The following is an 11,408-nucleotide window of genomic DNA, read 5'->3' as shown; positions in this document are numbered from 1 at the left end:
CAAAAAAGCAAACTAATATTAATAGATTTCGTAAGCTTTGCGTCGTTTTCAATTTCCCGTGGTCCAGCAACTACTCTTTCATTACCGTTCCGTTGCTTGCATTCGTCTGTCGACTGCTTGAATGGACGTTCCCACGAAAATGCCAAAGGTTCTGCCTCATTAATTTGCAAGTGTTTCACGGTAGATGTGTCTCATATAACTGGACCCTTGTACCGTCATGTAAGGTGTAGTCCAATAGTAGAGCAACGAAACAAATACAAATAAATATAGCCTTTCAAAGCACCACAGGTGTTTATAAAATATGGTTACTAGCAAAAGTACGAGGGTTCTATAGAAAGTTAGATTCAATGGCACATGAAGAACGAAAGAAAGAATATAATAGCCCCTTTAAAAAAAAGAAAAAGAAAAAATTAAGGGATATTTTTATAAAATGAACTAATAAGGAGGAAACATTTTTGGTGGGGTAATTTCAGTGTTAATATGTTAAGAAATGTTAAAAAAAAGAGAGAGAGAGAGAGAGAGAGAGAGAGAGAGAAAAGTGTTTTTAGTAAAGCAAAAAACATTAAACGCTCTATCTGAAGTTAAGAGCCTGACATAGTAAAAATAATACAAAATTTACCATTTTTCTTTTGCTTGTTTTTCATAAGTGAAAAGAGATAATGAAATGTAACTTACCATAATCATAGATAATGTTATTCTACAACAGAAAATGTGAACCTGAAAAAATTTCAATGGTGCCATCCATGGAAACTAAAGTGTTCGCAGCATTAAATTTTCCCCGAAAATCTAAGTTAAAGCAGTGACTAGAGGAACGAACTTAACTGCATTTGGTTACGTATCATGTTGTTTTGGTTTCCTGTAAACTACTTTTTAAATAATAGTTGTTTTTAGTTTTAATAAACAAAATAGTTTTAACATACAGTTATTAAAACTAAATAATAATGCTATTTAAAAAGTAGTTCACAGGATACCAAAACACCATTATACGTAATCAAATAAACTTGAGTTCGTTCCTCTAGCCGCTGCCTTAACTTAGATTTTGAGAGAAAAATGTTATTCTGGCTACACTGCAATTTCTATGGATAGCAATACTGAAAATTCTTCATATTTTCTGTTGTAGAATAACATTATCTATGATTGTGATAGATTGCAGTTCATTATCTGCTTTCACTTATGTAAAACAAGCAAAAGAAAAATGGTAAATTTTGTATTATTTTTAGTATGTCAAGCTCGTAAGGATTTAAACTTATATGGATGTTACGTGATTCACTCTCACCCAATGCTTTTAGTCCAATTGTTTCATTTTATTCTAGAGAAAAATAATTTTAAGTGTATTTTTAAACCCTTTTTTTTTTAAATATGTAATAATACTTAATTACTCCAGCAAAAATATCCCTTTTTGGTTATTTTATAAAGGTTATTTTTTTTTTAAATATGGTTGTTATTTTTTACTTTATAATCTTGATTCAATATGTACGCTTTTGGCGTAAGAGACCCGACTTCGATTCCCGGTGGAGCTCACATTGTTCAGATCTTACGTTAATCTGTAGGTCCACGTCTTATATAGCCTCGCTGCTGAAAGGGTCGCTAAACTCTAAATCAAATCAAATCAAATCTTTAATCAATATTTTTAATTGCATTGTAGAAAACACTAAATAGTTCTGTTTATTTTTAAAAAGAAAAATATTTTGTCTTGGTAATATGAAGTCAACAGATCACCTAGTCGTCTGCAACCAATCAAACTTCTGAAAGAGTTTGTGTTCTGTAAACAGCAGGCACTTAATTATATTATTTTTATTGTAACGATAAGCTAGATTAAACATTATGTGAAAATATTGAGTTGTTGTCTCGTTTATATATACGAGTGTGTGTGTCAAAATTTGAGAACTCTAGTTAGTGTGGCAATTCGTTAAATTTAAGTTGCAAGGTTTGATTCTAACAAACAGGAAAGGAAGTTAATAAAAGCACTCTAAAAAGAGAGAGAATGTACTATAATTTATTTACATCGCCATTTACTGTACAGTCTTATTTTTTTTTTTTTAATGACCACTTTCAAATTTTTGAAAATCCTGATTTCGAAGCCTTTCTGTAGATTTATTTAAGCAAAGCTTAGTCATCTTTGACAGTTTGTCACGAGAAAACGGCTGAACCGTTTAAAACAGTAATTTTTGAATATAATCAGCACTTGGGGTCAAGCCCAAGGGTGCCGATCGTGGGGGCCTCGGGTCTCCAATGCTTATATGGGTTCCCATGTATTTTTATGAAATGTTTTCTTTATATATGTATTTTTTATGAATATACAATATTTGGCATAATTTGAATTCAATTTGTCTTAGAATCCTCATATATGCCTTTTGTCTGCAACCAAACATATATCTGAATGCTCCCTCCCTCCAAAGTTTCAGAAAAATAGGCGTCCTTGGTCGAGCCGAGTTCCAGTGATGTTACTTTCATTAAAATGTGTATCCTAACGGGAGAAGGAGGACGTTTAAAATATATGCCAAAAATAGAGAATCTCCTGAACCCCTTATGGTAGGAAGACGAAACTTAGTATGTAGACTTGTTATTAAAAATAAGTGGAACGTGCCCCAACCTTAATTCCGCTTATAAGGTGGTAGCAGGAGGTTCAATATTTAGTTTTTTGTTAAAGAATATACAGAAGAAAGTAAGATGATCAGTGCAATCCAATCACTTAAAAATCTAAATTTTACCGAGCCTAGGGAAATATTATAGTATTTTCTCTCAAATTAAGTAAAATTATCTAAGCCGAGTAGAAAGTCATTTAAATTCATTTTAGCGTTAGGTTGGATGGACAGATTAGTCTTTTTAATCCTGAGCATTATACTAACCCGGTAATCATAACAGTACTGTGGGTAGTATATCAACCAAGAATGATATACATAATTATTCCCATAGAAATAGATGAGGAACCAGTTATTGATTGTCTGTATCTTGGGATCAACTGGATGGGTCACCTCCATTAATAAACTGTATTCCTAATATTAGATCCTCTACATTGTGGCATAAATTGATGGTGGTCCATCGAGTAGTTCTTCCGGACATACACACAGACCGGTAGAGTAAATATACAAATGAGTTTGTGATAAAGAAAATTCCTTAATAATAATATAATGCAAACATAACTAAAATATTTTCATAAAAATATATTCTTCCTGTCCGAAGGAGGGTCATTTCAGCTAGTTTGATATAGAACGAAGAATATTAAAATAATCGTCTAACAGTTACATTAATTGTACTTTTCTCGTATGAAGAAATGGACAAAGAAATGAACCATAGCGTTCTTGATATTCGATTTTTTTTTTTTTTTTACTTTATCCCATAAACAAAGAATTTGTCAAACCTTGGCTATATTTTAGTCAGTTAAGAGCCCGTACTCCGTTCTTAAACATTGTTTTACTCATCTAAACGTAATAGCCTTAAAATAGTGTACAGTGTTTTGTAATAAAATAGTGTACTATACAAGGCGTAACACACACTCGTTGTGTGTGTTCCCTGTAATAATTATTTGAATAATTAATTAAGAAAGAGACAATACTGAATTTGTTAATATCATAAAATGTGACTGTGCCAATACTTGGTTACTATCTATATATTAAAATGCTAGGTTTATATGTTTGTGGCCAAATAAAGTTTATATGATTGTGGACATTTATATGTTTTTTTGCAATATCTCGGAAACCACAAGCTCTAGAAAGATGACGTTTTCACTGATCGATTACAAATTTTGTGTAGATGTTCAGTTCTAATTGATTATTTTTTAAACAAGGGCCGTTATTTTTATTGTTTTTTTTGGGGGGGGGGGCATATTAGAAGTATTGAAATTTTAAAAAGTAAAGCATCATATCCTACGAGTTACATATCCCAATACCACATTTGTATATGGGGTTAGTATCTTTCTCCGGCGTTTGTTTCATGGTTAAATGATAATGAAAAACGAAGGATAACCATTTCTCCAATCTAAGAGGAATCTTTATTGTTTGGAGTGTCTTGCTTAATGAACACCATATATCACTGACATTATAATTAATTGTATGTGTAATGTATTTGCTTATTACATACTGCATGCAAGAAGAATGAAAACAGTGATGATGCATGAATTAGAAACTCCAACCGGAAGGAGGCTCAAGTCTTGCAAACCATGCGAGATATTGAAAAAAAAATAATAATTAAAAAAGGCTCCCCTGTATGATGCCCGTTGCCGATTTTTATCAAGACGTCCTTCACTTGTGTCTGTAAAGAGACATGTACAAATGTTGGAAGAATGACAAGGAAATTCATCCTCATATGTGAATGATGCACTGTGTAGAGAGTGGAGGTTCAGTTAGTTGAAAGTGAAGAGAAAAAGAGTTGCTTAAACTGTGACCAAATATGAGTAAGCTTGTATATCTATTAATTACGTTCCGTAACTAAAGAGTTTAGGCTTAGAGCGTCCATACAGCTTCTAAATATAAATACGCGGATACTTATTGATACCTTTTATTGTGCGATATTTCCATATTCCATATTGAGTATTTCAATTACCAAGGTATCCAACTTAGCCAGCATGAGTACATCTTAACATGATTAAAGATTCTATCTACAAGATGTCACTCGTGAGAGTCCTAAGAATAATCTACGATACGTCCATCTTGTTTGCACAGATTCATTCCTGACAACATAGAATATGTGCAATTTTCTGTAGCACTTTTTGCCCGTTCCAAGTCCCAACAGAATTACTACTAATAAGAGAGGAAAAAGGCATCTTGTTTTGCACCTTTGTTTAAAATGTTTCAATGTTCAAAACTCCAAAAGTGAAAAAAAAAGAAAATATTTGTATGAAAGAACAAAGAACTATTTCATGTTTTCGTAGATGTTTTGAGAAGAATGCAAAACAACGTTCGTGTTTCAGAGTACGTGGGCGGCGCGGAAGAAAAAAAAGTGTAAGGAAGGAATAAAGTTTATTCAAATAGCATTCACACAGAAGCAACGAAGGAGGGAGGCTAAATCATGTCAAGTGGACCAATGCATATTGCTCAATGATTTCTTTTTTAACTGATTTCTGATGTGCAGTTACCTTACCGTGTCATTAGTTCAAAACAACCATTATTTTAATTTTAGTGACTTTAGGTTTCCAGAAGCAGCCATATTTGTTTTTGAAGATGCGCCATTTGGTGTTGTAAGAGTTTATCTAATCTGAAGTATTGTATCTTATCCCCTAGTTGGGGATAAGAAATGGGTGTATCTAATTTTGTTCCGATAGACGTAATACATATGAGGGAAAAGCTTGTATAACAATACACGCTCTTCTCTCATACCTATTCTGTCTATCAAGACAAAACTCATTTCTTATCCCCTATATTATTTTTGGAGATACATTTGGATTGTGTGCTTTTACCCGTGGCCACTCCAGAGGGAGGTAAAGTTGATGGGAGGGATTTCTGAAGATAATTTTCCCCGACATCTCCCAATTTTCCCTGTTCAAGTACGTTAGGCCCCCAATACATAGCGAGAATGAACTATAAACCATGACTTTCCAATGAACAGTATTGATGCAATGGCTGTTTCATTGCGAGTCTACGATTTTCTTTATACTAACAGGGTTAATGGGCCCCAGGGACTAACTCCGTTGTCCATGGCACCTAATTTTTTTTTTTTTTTTTTTTTTTTTTTTTTTTGTGCATGAACATATCTTTACGTTTATCGAATGGAGTAGGTTTGGTTCGGATGTCCAGATGACAGGTTCATGTCCTTTCCCTGTCAGTTGCAGGAAGTGACCTACCAATAATGGCAGAATACCTATTATGATAATGATGATTTTAAATCAAGCTGAAAGAAATCACACATGCTTTGGACCCGTCATCTAATCCTTATTCCATTTGTGACACACACACACACACACACACACACACACACACACACACACACACACACATATATATATATATATATATATATATATATATATATATATATATATATATATATATATATATATATATATATATATATATATACATACTTGAGATAACATTGCCGAAACTGTTACATAAGTGTTCTTAATATTGAAACCTTTTAAATTCAAAGGATAGTGTTCTTACTCTCTTTCCTATAGTTGGTGCACAAGATGAAATATATATATAGTCGCTCCTTTGAGGTTTATCGCGTCCACCCCAAGAAATTAAATCAGAAATACCTATAATTCAAATGATATACCAGCATCCTTCGTAGGAAGCCCAAGTGAATTGGATACATCTTGCGAAGAAATTGTCTTCTTCATACTGCCATAGAAGATAAGATGGACAGAAATCAAGCTCATGGAAGGAAATCAGGCCCAAAGCTTAAAAGGCATATTATTATTATTATTATTATTATTAATAATAATAATGCCTGCACAAGTTCCACACATTTTAGTTACGCTCTACGAGGCTTGTAATACAGATTGAATCGACTAAAAAGAGACCATCTGTTCTTCAATTCTGCATCCTCAATTTTTTTTTTTTTTTAAGAACCTTTGGGGGTGGCAGGCCTTCCCCTTGGATCCGCCACCGAGCTACTTAGACTGAATCACATTTTCCTGAATGAATTTGTCATCATTATTGTAGGTATTCTGCCATTAACTGACAGGCCAGGTCATTTGTCGCAAAACTACACGCTTTTCATGCACTACAGCCCTCTTCGTCTTGACGGAATAATTTTTCTCTTTTAATACCATCTTTCAGTGAATGAGTCAAGTAATTTCGTCATTTCCGGTGACAATCTTACTCCAGTGTTCCGAAAGTTGAATTTATGGTTCTAATCAGTATGGCTGCTGTAGGTAAAGAAAACATAGGCGAATATACTGTATAACTCGCTCTACATATATAAATAAAAATGTATATAAGAGGTGTGCTCTTTAATTATTTGTAGACCGCTGCACCGATTTTGATTATTTTTGGTATAGTCAGCGACAATTTTTTTTTCCATTTGATGAAACTGATTTTGTAATTAACTTCAGATTGGAGGGACAATTTGAGTATAGTTTTCAGTAAATTAAAAATGATTTAATTTTCTATACGTTCCAGCGGTCCAGCAATACCACCGTTATTTCCAAAATAAATTTTACCAAACGGAAAGAATTTTCGTTTCTGACTGTAGTGAAGCGTTCTTCTATAGCCCTTTCCTAAGTTTATTTTGGCCGTCCCCTTGGTTTCTTCCCTAACTCTCCTGATCTTGCTTGCCATACTTGTTTTGGAGACCTTTTCCTCTTTCATCCTGATGATTTACTCTAGCTTGTTCAATATGAAACTATATGGATTTAACTTTCAATGTTGCTTGGTTTGATTTCTAATTCTGTCTCATAACAAGTGAAACAATACTCATTTGTTGAGTTTATTTTTTCTGAAACTAATTCTATTTATCATCTCCGAACGTTGATGCACATATTCAGTAGTGACACAGATACCCCTCACAGTTAGCCACATATTACTTGTAAATCGTGGCAAAGGCAGTAAGGAGAATGACACTAAAGGCTAGTCGAAAAAAAAAGTATTACAAGCAACCATCAATGCTTTGCTGCTATACAATTTGTATAGAAGCTGGAGAATACCATTGATTTTAAACGGAACCGGTTAGTACGTTAATATCACCGTTACCCGTCAGTGTTAACGAATGATTTTAAATGGAACCGGTTAGTACGTTAATATCACCGTTACCCGTCAGTGTTAACGAATGAGTTTAAACGGAACCGGTTAGTACGTTAATATCACCGTTACCCGTCATTGTTAACGAATTAACGAACTCGGCCGATATAATCGCTCTGGCTGTCTACTGCAAAAACCAGAATTCAAAACTTCACTTTCGATCAAGAATTATCGTGTGGAGTAATGATCGGATGTTACGTACTACCAGTACGATCTTGTCTGTCCGGTTGCGAGATTCTAATAAGTAACTACGATGACTACTAGAGCACCTACTTTTGATGCATAGCTTCTTTGGTTTTGTTCCAGTCTCAAAAGGGATGTTCAATTTCAATCCATCAATCCTTGTTCCGTCCAACTTTTTCATAACTTCCAGTTGCCAAGACTTTCCTTTAGATTACATGACATAAACACGGAAAGATTTTTTTTTTTAATTTTATTTTATTTTCAAATCCACAAACATATAAGCATTTTATGATTGAAAGAAACTGAATCCACAAACGTATAAGCATATTATGATTGAAAGTAATTGAATCCACAAACATATATGTATTTTATGATTGAAAGTAACTGAATCCACATACATGAACATTTTATGGTTGAAAGTAATTGAATCCACAAACACAAGCAAAAAGTACTGAATCCACAAACGTATAGAGCTAAGCATTTTATGATTGAAAGTAACTGAATCCACAAACGTATAAGCATATTATGATTGAAAGTAACTGAATCCACAAACGTATAAGCATATTATGATTGACAGTAATTGAATCCACAAACATATATGTATTTTATGATTGAAAATAACTGAATCCACATACATGAACATTTTATGGTTGAAAGTAATTGAATCCACAAACACAAGCAAAAAGTACTGAATCCACAAACGTATAGACTAAGCATTTTATGGTTGAAAGTAACTGAATTCACAAACACAAGCATTTCAGGAGTAACTGAATCTACAAACTTAAACATTGATGGAATGTAACTAAATCCACAAACCTATAACCATTTTATAATGGAAAGTAACTGAATCAACAAACACAAGCATTTTAGGATAAAAAAAGTAACTGAAACCACAATCATAAGTATTTTATGATGGAAAGTAACTGAATCCACAAACGTATAAGCATTATATAATTGAAAGTAACTGATTTCTTCACAGAGGGTGGAAGTAGATCTGTTTTAATCGCGCGAAAGACAGTTTTGCCCCATTAACTATAATAATTTGACATGCGCATGGGTAGTTCTACATTATGGGAAGCAAGACAAGCTTTATGCGGACAAATAAAGAAGATCGGTTATATAAGTACTCATGAAAAACAGTTTTTGTAATATTTAGAGATGGTTGAGATGATTTTGGCTTAAGACCATTTCTGAACGAAAGTAACTCCACGAAAAAAAAAAAAAAAATGTTGAAGCTGTGTGGCGTGAACTCACGAACCGAAACCAACAATCCGTAGGCCGTTTTTTCAAAATGAAATTCTCCTTCGTTATACGAGTATCCCTGACTTTCCTTTTGGTAGAACGGAATTGTAGCTAGCGGTCATTGCCTTAGGGTCGACCTTTGCTCTTGGTTGGAAGAATGCAAGACAATATTTTTCATTACTTCTTTCTTTCTTTTCATCCATGCACAGTAATTGTAAGTTTTGATGTTTCCTCTTGTGGAACCGAGCGGGTTGTTTTTGTTTGTTTGAATTCACGTTTCTCAATACGATACATCATTATTTTTATTTGTTTATATTAACGCAGGAGAGGAAATATATGTTTAAGATAAGTCTGTTGTATCTAAGGTTTGTCAGCGTAATTTTCGTTCATTTTTTTTTTTTTTTTAAGTAAAATGATAATTCCTTCTTAATTTCGTAGGATGCAAGAAAAGAAAAAAAACTTTTTTCCTGGAAATTTTGGCTTTTTTTTTTTTTCAAATTTCAATTTAAATAAAGAATTACTTCCAATTGAAAAAAATGTCAGTCATCAGGTCATCATTCAAAAGGTTAGGGTATAGTGACTCATTGTAGTGCGAAAGTAGAGATCTGCACGGCCCGGAATTTTTAGCCCGGGCCCGGCCCGACCCGTGAATTTGTAATGTGAAGCACGACCCGAGTCCGAAATATATTTTAGCATTTAGGCCCGCGCCCGGCCCGAGCTTGTGTGATAACCAAATAAGCCCGAATTACAGAAAATTAATAATTAACGCAAAATTGTATTTTTATTTACAGCAATTACAAGTTTAATTTTTCAGTTGTTCTTTAAAAGTTCTCCAGAAAGAATGGTGCAATATATATCGTTGTACAGTCTATTTACAAAGTTAGGCCCGAAAAGGCCCGAGAAATATGGTTGTATGTTTAAAAATATACGGCCCGGCTCGGGCCCAAAGTGATACATGCTTTCTAGACCCGAGTCCGGCCCGCGGGTTCTGCCCGAGTCCGTGCAGACCTCTAAGTAAAAGACAATTTTGCTTCAGTGTAGAAGTTCCTGGTTGGCTATATAAATTGATGGTTGACAGCATATCGTTTCCATGAGTTTTCTCGGGGCCTTTCGTTTCCTTCCACGGACCGCGGTAGCTCAGCGGTAAAGCATAGAGTTTTTGTTTCGATCCCAGCTCGCGCCAAGTAAGCTTTGTGGTAGACGAACACCGTTTATGTGTGTGGGTTTATCGGGGTTCTTCCGTTTCCTCCCCCTTCTTCATTTCATTTCTCATCATCGCCGTCTCCTTTAGCTTAGCCGGCATAACCATGGGACATAAAATTTAAGATTTCATTTCATTTTTGTTTCCTTCCACATTCCCATACCATTGATTCTTTCATGATCATTCACTTCCGTTAATCATCTGTCTCCTTTAGCGTAAAGGGCATAATCGTGTGATGTTGAACTAGAATTTTCATTTCATATTTCACCCATCGTTCTAGAACCATCCAGACTTTTATCATCAGGCGAATTGATTAAAAAGAAGGTTAAAATCAATGGCGGCTCGTGAGGGAAGTCTCATCTACGAAACATTACAACTTTGTCGCTACGAATTATGGTAAGAAAGCTTATATTGAGACCCCCTGCAAGGAGCCATCATTGATTAGAATATTGGCAAAGACACGCGGAACACCTATCATAGCCCGCTAATTTAAAAATTCTCAATAGACAAGGCTGCATCGGTAAGTTCGTCGTACACCTCTGCATTTTTTTCATAATATTTTTGCAGAGTTGCCATTGTTTGGTGTTTAATGTGGCAGCTGATTTTCCAATAGATATATAAGCGTGTTCCAACTAGGGGCGACATTGATTTGTTTTCAGTGTATTCAAAGCTGCGTGCCTCAATCATATAGCCAAAAGGGAACTCAAAAGAAGTGAAGGATCAATACCTGTATTGAAGATGTAATTGTTCCAGTTTGTTCCACAAAATTATCTTTTATTTAAGAATTACGAAAATCAGACTTTCTTTTGGGGGTACGATTTTTTCGTAAGAAGTTGGCTTTTTGGGGAAAATAATTGTAATTTTCGTTTTCTTGGCTTCTTACGATTGTCTTATTCTAGTACTACTTCTTGTTTCCTATAATAAGTTCTACATTTAAGAAAGTGCTTTTGCAGCACACGTACTGGGGACTCGTAAGTCCAATCCGACGCTATTTTGTTTTCAAACTGATAAGTATGCAGACCAACATATCACTGGTGTATTTTTGGTTGCCTACCCATCTTCTCAGTTCCAGACGTATCGTATCACTTGTGGTCTTTTATGTT

This window comes from Thermobia domestica, chromosome 2 (assembly GCF_964235325.1).
Source record: "Thermobia domestica chromosome 2, izTheDome1.hap1.1, whole genome shotgun sequence".
Taxonomy (NCBI): domain Eukaryota; kingdom Metazoa; phylum Arthropoda; class Insecta; order Zygentoma; family Lepismatidae; genus Thermobia; species Thermobia domestica.
The sequence above is the reverse complement of the archived record's forward strand: the minus strand, read 5'-3'. Positions refer to the sequence as shown.